The sequence below is a fragment of the Ranitomeya variabilis genome, chromosome 6, assembly GCF_051348905.1.
Source record: "Ranitomeya variabilis isolate aRanVar5 chromosome 6, aRanVar5.hap1, whole genome shotgun sequence".
Lineage (NCBI taxonomy): Eukaryota > Metazoa > Chordata > Amphibia > Anura > Dendrobatidae > Ranitomeya > Ranitomeya variabilis.
This window is the reverse complement of record NC_135237.1, coordinates 523,151,710-523,162,615: the sequence shown is the minus strand read 5'-3', so window position 1 is coordinate 523,162,615 and position 10,906 is coordinate 523,151,710.

Sequence of the window (10,906 nt, the reverse complement as noted above, 5' to 3'; positions counted from 1 at the left end):
CGACGTCATTCTCAGGCCCTAAACTCCTCATTCTAGGAATTTAGGACCTGAGAATGACATCGTGGCTTGTGATTGGTCGCGTGGCGGTCACATGAGCGGCACGCGACCAATCAGAAGCCGTGGCGTCATGGAAGGTGCTGAACACGCTCATTTTCAGCAAAGCAGGCTGCCGGTTAACGGCGGTAAGGTGCAGGGTAGGGTTGAGCGAAACGGGTCGATCATTTTCAAAAGTCGCCGACTTTTGGCTAAGTCGGCGTCTCATGAAACCCGATCCGACCCCTGTGCTTGTCGGCCATGCGGTACGCGACTTTCGCGCCAAAGTCGCGTTTCAATGACGCGAAAAGCGCCATTTCTCAGCCAATGAAGGTGAACGCAGAGTGTGGGCAGCGTGATGACATAGATCCTGGTCCCCACCATCTTAGAGAAGGGCATTGCAGTGATTGGCTTGCTGTCTGCGGCGTCACAGGGGCTATAAAGGGGCGTTCCCGCCGACCGCCATCTTACTGCTGCTGATCTGAGCTTAGGGAGAGGTTGCTGCCGCTTCGTCAGAAGCAGGGAGAGCGTTAGGCAGGGTCCACTAACCACCAAACCGCTTGTGCTGTAGCGATTTCCACTGTCCAACACCACCTTCGGTGTGCAGGAACAGTGGAAGCTATTTTTTTTTTTTTCCTCAGCGCGGTAGCTCATTGGGCTGCCCTAGAAGGCTCCGTGATAGCTGTATTGCTGTGTGTACGCCACTGTGGAAACCAACTGCTTTTTTCAAAGCACATATCCTCTTGTTCCTTTCTGCACAGCTATCTTTTTTGTTTGTCCACACTTTTTATTTAATTTGTGCATCAGTCCACTCCTATTGCTGCCTGCCATACCTGGCTTAGATTACTGCAGGGAGATAGTAATTGTAGGACAGTCCCTGTTTTTTTTTTTTTTTTTGTGGGAGATTAAGATTGGCATTTCTGCTACAGTGCCATCCCTGTGTGTGCCATCTCTCACTGAGTGGGCCATAGAAAGCCTATTTATTTTTTCCGTGATTTGTGTTCTAAATTCTACCTCAACACAAAAACACTACATCAATCAGTGGTAGAAAAATATTGGCCTCAGTCAGGGCTTGTGTGCCACTGCTGTGTGTGCTATCTCTCATTCAGTGGGCCATAGAAAGCCTATTTATTTTTTCCGTGATTTGTGTTCTAAATTCTACCTCAACACAAAAACACTACATCAATATTGGCCTCAGTCAGGGCTTGTGTGCCACTGCTGTGTGTGCTATCTCTTATTCAGTGGGCTATAGAAAGCCTATTTATTTATTTATTTTTTTTTCTTATTATTTGGTTTCTAAAGTCTCCCTGAAAAAAAAAATAAATAAATAAAAAAACAGTGGGAGAGTAATATTGCCCTTTCAGCTTGTGTGCCAGTCTTGACTCCTGGGTGTGCCACCTCTCTCTCTAATTGTGGGCCATAGAAAGCCTTTTTTTTTTTTTTTTTAAATATTATTGGGTTTCTAAAGTCTCCCTTAAAAAACAAAAAATATATAAAAAAACAGTGGGAGAGTAATATTGCCCTTTCAGCTTGTGTGCCAGTCTTGACTCCTGGGTGTGCCACCTCTCTCTCTCATTCAGTGGGCCATAGAAAGGCTATTTATTTTTTTGGTTTTTTTAATATTATTTGGTTTCTAAAGTCTCCCTGAAAAAAAAAAAAAACATAAAAAAACAGTGGGAGAGTAATATTGCCCTTTCAGCTTGTGTGCCAGTCTTGACTCCTGGGTGTGCCACCTCTCTCTCTCATTCAGTGGGCCATAGAAAGGCTATTTATTTTTTTGGTTTTTTTAATATTATTTGGTTTCTAAAGTCTCCCTTAAAAAACAAAAAATACATAAAAAAACAGTGGGAGAGTAATATTGCCCTTTCAGCTTGTGTGCCAGTCTTGACTCCTGGGTGTGCCACCTCTCTCTCTCATTCAGTGGGCCATAGAAAGGCTATTTATTTTTTTGGTTTTTTTAATATTATTTGGTTTCTAAAGTCTCCCTTAAAAAACAAAAAATACATAAAAAAACAGTGGGAGAGTAATATTGCCCTTTCAGCTTGTGTGCCAGTCTTGACTCCTGGGTGTGCCACCTCTCTCTCTCATTCAGTGGGCCATAGAAAGGCTATTTATTTTTTTGGTTTTTTTAATATTATTTGGATTCTAAAGTCTCCCTGAAAAAAAAAAATACCTAAAAAAACAGTGGGAGAGTAATATTGCCCTTTCAGCTTGTGTGCCAGTCTTGACTCCTGGGTGTGCCACCTCTCTCTCTCATTCAGTGGGCCATAGAAAGGCTATTTATTTTTTTGGTTTTTTTAATATTATTTGGTTTCTAAAGTCTCCCTGAAAAAAAAAAAAAACATAAAAAAACAGTGGGAGAGTAATATTGCCCTTTCAGCTTGTGTGCCAGTCTTGACTCCTGGGTGTGCCACCTCTCACTCTCATTCAGTGGGCCATAGAAAGGCTATTTATTTTTTTGGTTTTTTTAATATTATTTGGTTTCTAAAGTCTCCCTGAAAATAAAATAAAAAAAACTTAAAAAAACAGTGGGAGAGTAATATTGCCCTTTCAGCTTGTGCGCCAGTCTTGACTCCTGGGTGTGCCACCTCTCTCTCTCTAATTGTGGGCCATAGAAAGCCTTTTTTTTTTTCTTTTTTTTTTTAATAATATTTGGTTTCTAAAGTCTCCCTGAAAAAAAAAAAAAAAAAAAACATAAAAAAACAGTGGGAGAGTAATATTGCCCTTTCAGCTTGTGTGCCAGTCTTGACTCCTGGGTGTGCCACCTCTCTCCCTCTCATTCAGTGGGCCATAGAAAGCCTATTTATTTATTTTTTTTAATATTATTGGGTTTCTAAAGTCTCCCTTAAAAAACAAAAAATACATAAAAAAACAGTGGGAGAGTAATATTGCCCTTTCAGCTTGTGTGCCAGTCTTGACTCCTGGGTGTGCCACCTCTCTCTCATTCAGTGGGCCATAGAAAGCATTTATTTTTTTTTTTCCTTGATTTGTGTTCTAAAATCTACCTCAACACAAAAACACTACATCAATCAGTGGGAGAAAAATATTGGCCTCAGTCAGGGCTTGTGTGCCACTGCTGTGTGTGCTATCTCTCATTCAGTGGGCTATAGAAAGCCTATTTATTTATTTATTTTTTTTCTTATTATTTGGTTTCTAAAGTCTCCCTGAAAAAAAAAAAAAACATAAAAAAACAGTGGGAGAGTAATATTGCCCTTTCAGCTTGTGTGCCAGTCTTGACTCCTGGGTGTGCCACCTCTCTCTCTCATTCAGTGGGCCGTAGAAAGGCTATTTATTTTTTTGGATTTTTTAATATTATTTGGTTTCTAAAGTCTCCCTGAAAATAAAAAAAAAAAAACTTAAAAAAACAGTGGGAGAGTAATATTGCCCTTTCAGCTTGTGCGCCAGTCTTGACTCCTGGGTGTGCCACCTCTCTCTCTCTAATTGTGGGCCATAGAAAGCCTTTTTTTTGTTGTTTTTTTTTTAATATCATTTGGTTTCTAAAGTCTCCCTTAAAAAACAAAAAATACCTAAAAAAACAGTGGGAGAGTAATATTGCCCTTTCAGCTTGTGTGCCAGTCTTGACTCCTGGGTGTGCCACCTCTCTCTCTCATTCAGTGGGCCATAGAAAGGCTATTTATTTTTTTGGTTTTTTTAATATTATTTGGTTTCTAAAGTCTCCCTGAAAATAAAAAAAAAAAATACCTAAAAAAACAGTGGGAGAGTAATATTGCCCTTTCAGCTTGTGTGCCAGTCTTGACTCCTGGGTGTGCCACCTCTCTCTCTCATTCAGTGGGCCATAGAAAGGCTATTTATTTTTTTGGTTTTTTTAATATTATTTGGTTTCTAAAGTCTCCCTGAGAAAAAAAAATAAATAAATTAGGTGGGAGATTAATATTGACATTAGTGCTTGAGTGACAGTCCTGCGTGTGTGTCATCTCTGTGATTTTGTGCCACAGAAAACAGAGTGTGTAACATTGTGCCTGATTTTCCTTGTGGTCTCACCAACCTGTTAAGGGATATTGAAATCATACTGAAGTTATAGCTCACCGTGTAAGTTGTTTGACAGCAACAAATAAAGTTACTTTGGTTAAGATTTTAAAACAATGAGGAAGTCTGGTGCAAGAGGTCGTCGTGGGCGTTCATTGTCAGCTGGTAATGATGGTAGTGGTAGTGGAGCATCAGGTGGTCGTGGGGATAAAAATATTCCACCTAAGTCTGGAGCTGTGGAGCCAGTTTCGTCGTCAGGCTACACAAGGCCTCGAACGCTCTCTTTTCTGGGAGTAGGAAAACCGCTTTTAAAGGCGGAGCAGCAACAGCAAGTTTTGGCTTACATTGCAGACTCAGCCTCTAGCTCTTTTGCCTCCTCTTCCGAAACTGGTAAATGTAAAAGCAGCGCGTCGCTTGTGGATGTTCACGGTCAGGGACAAGTCGCTTCCTTGTCCTCCTCAGCAAAAACTACAACAAGAGAGAAGGATGCAGCAGGCGACACAACGGGTCACTCCATGGAGCTCTTTACACATACCGTCCCTGGCTTAGAAAGTGAAACATTTAACAGGCCATGCCCATTACAAGTAGATTCTGACATGGAGTGCACTGATGCACAGCCACAGCCAGAGTACTATGCTGCTCCTTTGACTCAGACCACCACATTGCCCTCTCAGGGTACAGATCCACAATTAGACCCTGATGAGACTATGTTGCCCCGCCACGAACGCTATACCACCGACCGACACAGTGACACAGACGAAGTTGCACACGAGCTCGAAGAGGAGGTAATAGATGACCCAGTTATTGACCCCGATTGGCAGCCATTGGGGGAACAGGGTGCAGGCGGCAGTAGTTCAGAAGCGGAGGTGGAGGAGGGGCCGCAGCAGGCATCAACATCGCAACAGGTTCCATCTGCCGGGCCCGTATCTGGCCCAAAACGCGTGTCAAAGCCAAAACCTGTTGGAGGACAGCGTGGCCATCCGGTTAAAGCTCAGTCTGCAATCCCTGAAAAGGGATCCGAGTCTAGGAAGAGTGCAGTCTGGCATTTTTTTAAACAACATCCAACTGATCAGCGCAAAGTCATCTGTCAAAAATGTTCAACTAGCTTAAGCAGAGGTCAGAATCTGAAAAGTCTAAATACTAGTTGCATGCATAGACACTTAACCACCATGCATTTGCAAGCCTGGACTAACTACCAAACGTCCCTTAAGGTTGTAGCACCCTCGGCCAATGAAGCTAGTCAGCAACGCAACATCCCTTCCGTCACTGTAAGGCCACCATTTTCCGCACCACCGGCAGTATCTGTGCAGGTTTCTTTGCCAGCCAAAAGCAGTCAGGGTCAGGGAACCACCAGTTTTGTAGGAGGAAATATTGCATCTAGGGCACCGGCGGAAACAATACCGTCTCCAACCGTCTCTCAGTCTGCCATGTACACCGGCACACCCGAAAGTTCCACGATCTCCAGCTCTCCAGTCCAGCTCACCCTACATGAGACTGGTTAGAAAAAGGAAGTACTTATCCTCGCATCCGCGTACACAGGGTTTTAACGCCCACATAGCTAGACTAATCTCGTTAGAGATGATGCCCTACCGGTTAGTTGAAAGCGAAGCTTTCAAAGCCCTGATGGAGTACGCTGAACCACGATACGAGCTACCCAGTCGACACTTTTTTTCCAGAAAAGCCATCCCAGCCCTGCACCAGCATGTTAAACAGCGCATCGTCCATGCACTCAGGCAATCTGTGAGTACAAAGGTGCACCTGACTACAGATGCATGGACCAGTAGGCATGGCCAGGGACGTTATGTGTCCATCACGGCACACTGGGTGAATGTGGTGGATGCAGGGTCCACAGGCGACATCAATTTAGGGACAGTTGTGCCTAGCCCACGGTCTAGGAAACAGTTGGCTGTAGGCGTTCGCACCCCCTCCTCCTCCTCCTCCTCATCCTCCTGCAGAAGCTACAGCTCTTCCACAGAACGCAGTCTGCCAACCACTCCATCGGCAGATGACACTGTTGCACACCAGTTGTCCCATTATGGGCCAGCTACTGCCAAGCGTCAGCAGGCTGTATTGGCTATGAAGTGTTTGGGCGACAACAGACACACCGCGGAAGTTCTGTCCGAGTTCTTGCAACAAGAAACGCAGTCGTGGCTGGGCACAGTAGATCTTGAGGCAGGCAAGGTAGTGAGTGATAACGGAAGGAATTTCATGGCTGCCATCTCCCTTTCCCAACTGAAACACATTCCTTGCCTGGCTCACACCTTAAACCTGGTGGTGCAGTGCTTATTGAAAACTTATCCTGGGTTCTCCGACCTGCTCCTCAAAGTGCGTGCACTTTGCTCACATATCCGACGTTCGCCTGTACACGCCAGCCGTATGCAGACCTATCAGCGGTCTTTGAACCTTCCCCAGCATCGCCTAATCATAGACGTTGCAACAAGGTGGAACTCAACACTGCACATGCTTCAGAGACTGTGCGAACAGAGGCGTGCTGTTATTTATTTGTGGGAGGATACACGGGCAGGCAGTAGGATGGCAGACATGGAGTTGTCAGGTGTGCAGTGGTCTAAGATACAAGACATGTGTCAAGTCCTTCAGTGTTTTGAGGAATGCACACGGCTGGTTAGTGCAGACAACGCCGTAATAAGCATGAGCATCCCCCTAATGCGTCTGCTGATGCAAAGTTTGACGCACATAAAGGAGCAGGCGTCTGCACCAGAGGAAGAGGAAAGCCTTGATGACAGTCAGCCATTGTCTGGTCAGGGCAGTGTACAGGACGAGGTAGCGGGCGAAGAGGAGGTGGAGGACGAGGAGGATGATGGGGATGAGTATATTTTTAATGCCGAACCTTTCCCGGGGGCACAGGAAATTGGTTGCGTGTCACGGCCGGGTTCTGGTTTTTTGAGGGACACAAGTGATGTAGATTTGCCTGCAACTGCCCCTCAACCAATCACAACCGGAGATTTGACAACTGGAACTTTGGCCCACATGGCGGATTATGCCTTACGTATCCTAAAAAGGGACACACGCATTACGAAAATGATGAACGATGACGATTACTGGTTGGCCTGCCTCCTTGATCCACGCTATAAAGGCAAATTGCAAAATATTATGCCACATGAGAACTTGGAACTAATATTAGCAACCAAACAATCAACTCTTGTTGACCGTTTGCTTCAGGCATTCCCAGCACACAGCGCACGTGATCGTTCTCACACGAGCTCCAGGGGGCAGCAGACTAGGAGTGTTAGGGGTGCACACATCAGAAGTGGCGTTGGACAGAGGGGTTTTCTGACCAGGTTGTGGAGTGATTTTGCTATGACCGCAGACAGGACAGGTACTGCTGCATCAATTGAAAGTGACAGGAGACAACATTTGTCCAGTATGGTTACTAACTATTTTTCATCCCTTATCGATGTTTTCCCTCAACCGTCATTCCCATTTGATTACTGGGCCTCCAAATTAGACACCTGGCCAGAATTGGCAGAATATGCATTGCAGGAGCTTGCTTGCCCGGCAGCAAGTGTCCTATCAGAAAGAGTATTCAGTGCTGCAGGTTCAATATTAACCGAAAAAAGGACTCGTCTGGCTACCCAAAATGTTGACGATCTAACATTCATTAAAATGAACCACAACTGGATTTCGAAATCTTTTGCCCCACCTTGCCCGGCCGACACCTAGCTTTCCTATGAAAAGCTCTTGCCTGTGAATTACTTTTCTAATGTCTAATTTGCTGCAGCTGATTGTACAGCATACGACATGTTTACACCTCCCTAAATGGCAAAACTCCCCACACGGGGCCGTGGTATCGCGACTTGGCGCAAGCACCCGTGAGACTGCTGTTTGTCTGAAGAGGTGGGTGTGCTCGCTTTTGGTTGACGGCATTGCTACTGGGTCCCTCATAGTACAATGTAGTGTCTCTGGCGGTGGTGGTGCGCACCCAACGTCAGACACACCGTTGTAACATGAGGGGCCCTGGGGCGGTCCCGCCGGCCTCAAGAGAGTTCCCCCCTACCCCAGCTCAAAATGTGCTCTACCACGTGCAAAATTATGTCGCACAGCTCCACCAATCTTTAGTCTATTCGCTGACATCATTCAATGTCTGGCACTGACAATACAAATTTGTAGACATCTATGATGCAACTTAAAGTAGTCTGTGTCTGTGTCCTATATTGGCACCATTAAATAGTTACTGCCAAATTACTATGTCAGAAACTCAGTAGATGAGCCCACCCCTGTACCTAAGTATGCCACCTTTTTTTTTGTTTTGGTTGTTTTGCGAGACATTAACATCTATTTATATTTTGGGAGTACTGGGACAGACACTCCTTGCACTACTCCTCCACTCACCACCAAGCTGCCTGTGTATCCATGTAACCGCTGTAAAGCTGCCATGAGCCTATTGTTTGTTATTTTAGGCCTTTGATAGCCTGTCTGCGGTCCCTACTTTAAATACTCCTCCACTCACCACCAAGCTGCCTGCCCGTGTATCCATGTAACCGCTGTAAAACTGCCATGAGCCTATTGTTTGTTATTTTAGGCCTTTGATAGCCTGTCTGCGGTCCCTACTTTAAATACTCCTCCACTCATCACCAGCTGCCTGCCCGTGTATCCATGTAACCGCTGTAAAACTGCCATGAGCCTATTGTTTGTTATTTTAGGCCTTTGATAGCCTGTCTGCGGTCCCTACTTTAAATACTCCTCCACTCACCACCAGCTGCCTGCCCGTGTATCCATGTAACCGCTGTAAAACTGCCATGAGCCTATTGTTTGTTATTTTAGGCCTTTGATAGCCTGTCTGCGGTCCCTACTTTAAATACTCCTCCACTCATCACCAGCTGCCTGCCCGTGTATCCATGTAACCGCTGTAAAACTGCCATGAGCCTATTGTTTGTTATTTTAGGCCTTTGATAGCCTGTCTGCGGTCCCTACTTTAAATACTCCTCCACTCACCACCAAGCTGCCTGCCCGTGTATCCATGTAACCGCTGTAAAACTGCCATGAGCCTATTGTTTGTTATTTTAGGCCTTTGATAGCCTGTCTGCGGTCCCTACTTTAAATACTCCTCCACTCACCACCAAGCTGCCTGCCCGTGTATCCATGTAACCGCTGTAAAACTGCCATGAGCCTATTGTTTGTTATTTTAGGCCTTTGATAGCCTGTCTGCGGTCCCTACTTTAAATACTCCTCCACTCACCACCAAGCTGCCTGTGTATCCATGTAACCGCTGTAAAACTGCCATGAGCCTATTGTTTGTTATTTTAGGCCTTTGATAGCCTGTCTGCGGTCCCTACTTTAAATACTCCTCCACTCATCACAAGCTGCCTGCCCGTGTATCCATGTAACCGCTGTAAAACTGTTATGAGCCTATTGTTTGTTATTTTAGGCCTTTGATAGCCTGTCTGCGGTCCCTACTTTAAATACTCCTCCACTCACCACCAAGCTGCCTGCCCGTGTATCCATGTAACCGCTGTAAAACTGCCATGAGCCTATTGTTTGTTATTTTAGGCCTTCGAAGCCTGTCTGCGGTCCCTCCTTACACTAGGCCTCCACTGACCAGACCACTGCTGCCCGTGTACCCCTGGAACCAATTTTAAAGTGCCTACAGCCAGCCCATTTTATTGTGTTAGGCCTTCGAAGCCTGTCTGCGGTCCCTCCTTACACTAGGCCTCCACTGACCAGACCACTGCTGCCCGTGTACCCCTGGAACCAATTTTAAAGTGCCTACAGCCAGCCCATTTTATTGTGTTAGGCCTTCGAAGCCTGTCTGCGGTCCCTCCTTCCACTAGGCCTCCACTGACCAGACCACTGCTGCCCGTGTACCCCTGGAACCAATTTTAAAGTGCCTACAGCCAGCACATTTTATTGTGTTAGGCCTTCGAAGCCTGTCTGCGGTCCCTCCTTCCACTAGGCCTCCACTGACCAGACCACTGCTGCCCGTGTACCCCTGGAACCAATTTTAAAGTGCCTACAGCCAGCCCATTTTATTGTGTTAGGCCTTCGAAGCCTGTCTGCGGTCCCTCCTTCCACTAGGCCTCCACTGACCAGACCACTGCTGCCCGTGTACCCCTGGAACCAATTTTAAAGTGCCTACAGCCAGCCCATTTTATTGTGTTAGGCCTTCGAAGCCTGTCTGCGGTCCCTCCTTCCACTAGGCCTCCACTGACCAGACCACTGCTGCCCGTGTACCCCTGGAACCAATTTTAAAGTGCCTACAGCCAGCCCATTTTATTGTGTTAGGCCTTCGAAGCCTGTCTGCGGTCCCTCCTTCCAATAGGCCTACACTGACAAAGGTACACCTGACAACAGACACATGGACCTGTAGGCATGGCCACGGAAGGTTACGTGTCCTTTGTGGCTCAATGGGTTAATGTATTGGATGCATGGTCCACACAGGGGACAGCCTGCTAAGTCTGTATGCAGTCCCTAATTCAAGTTGTCCTCAACTGAATAAAGCTGAGCTTCTACCTTCTGGCTCTCATTAAGTGTTTTTTAAAAAACAAAATGGTGGTTAGGGCCTACTAACGGCTTCTGCCCCTCCCTGGTGTTGCCCTCAACTGAATAAAGCTGAGCTTCTACCTTCCGGCTCTGATTAACTGCTGTTTTTAAACACATTGCTGGTTCCGGCCTACTAACGGTGTCTGCACCTGCCTGGTGTTGCCCTCAACTGAATAAAGCTGAGCTTCAACCTTCTGGCTCTCATTAAGTGTTTTTTAAAAAACAAAATGGTGGTTAGGGCCTACTAACGGTGTCTGCCCCTCCCTGGTGTTGCCCTCAACTGAATAAAGCTGAGCTTCAACCTTCTGGCTCTCATTAAGTGTTTTTTAAAAAACAAAATGGTGGTTAGGGCCTACTAACGGTGTCTGCCCCTCCCTGGTGTTGTCCT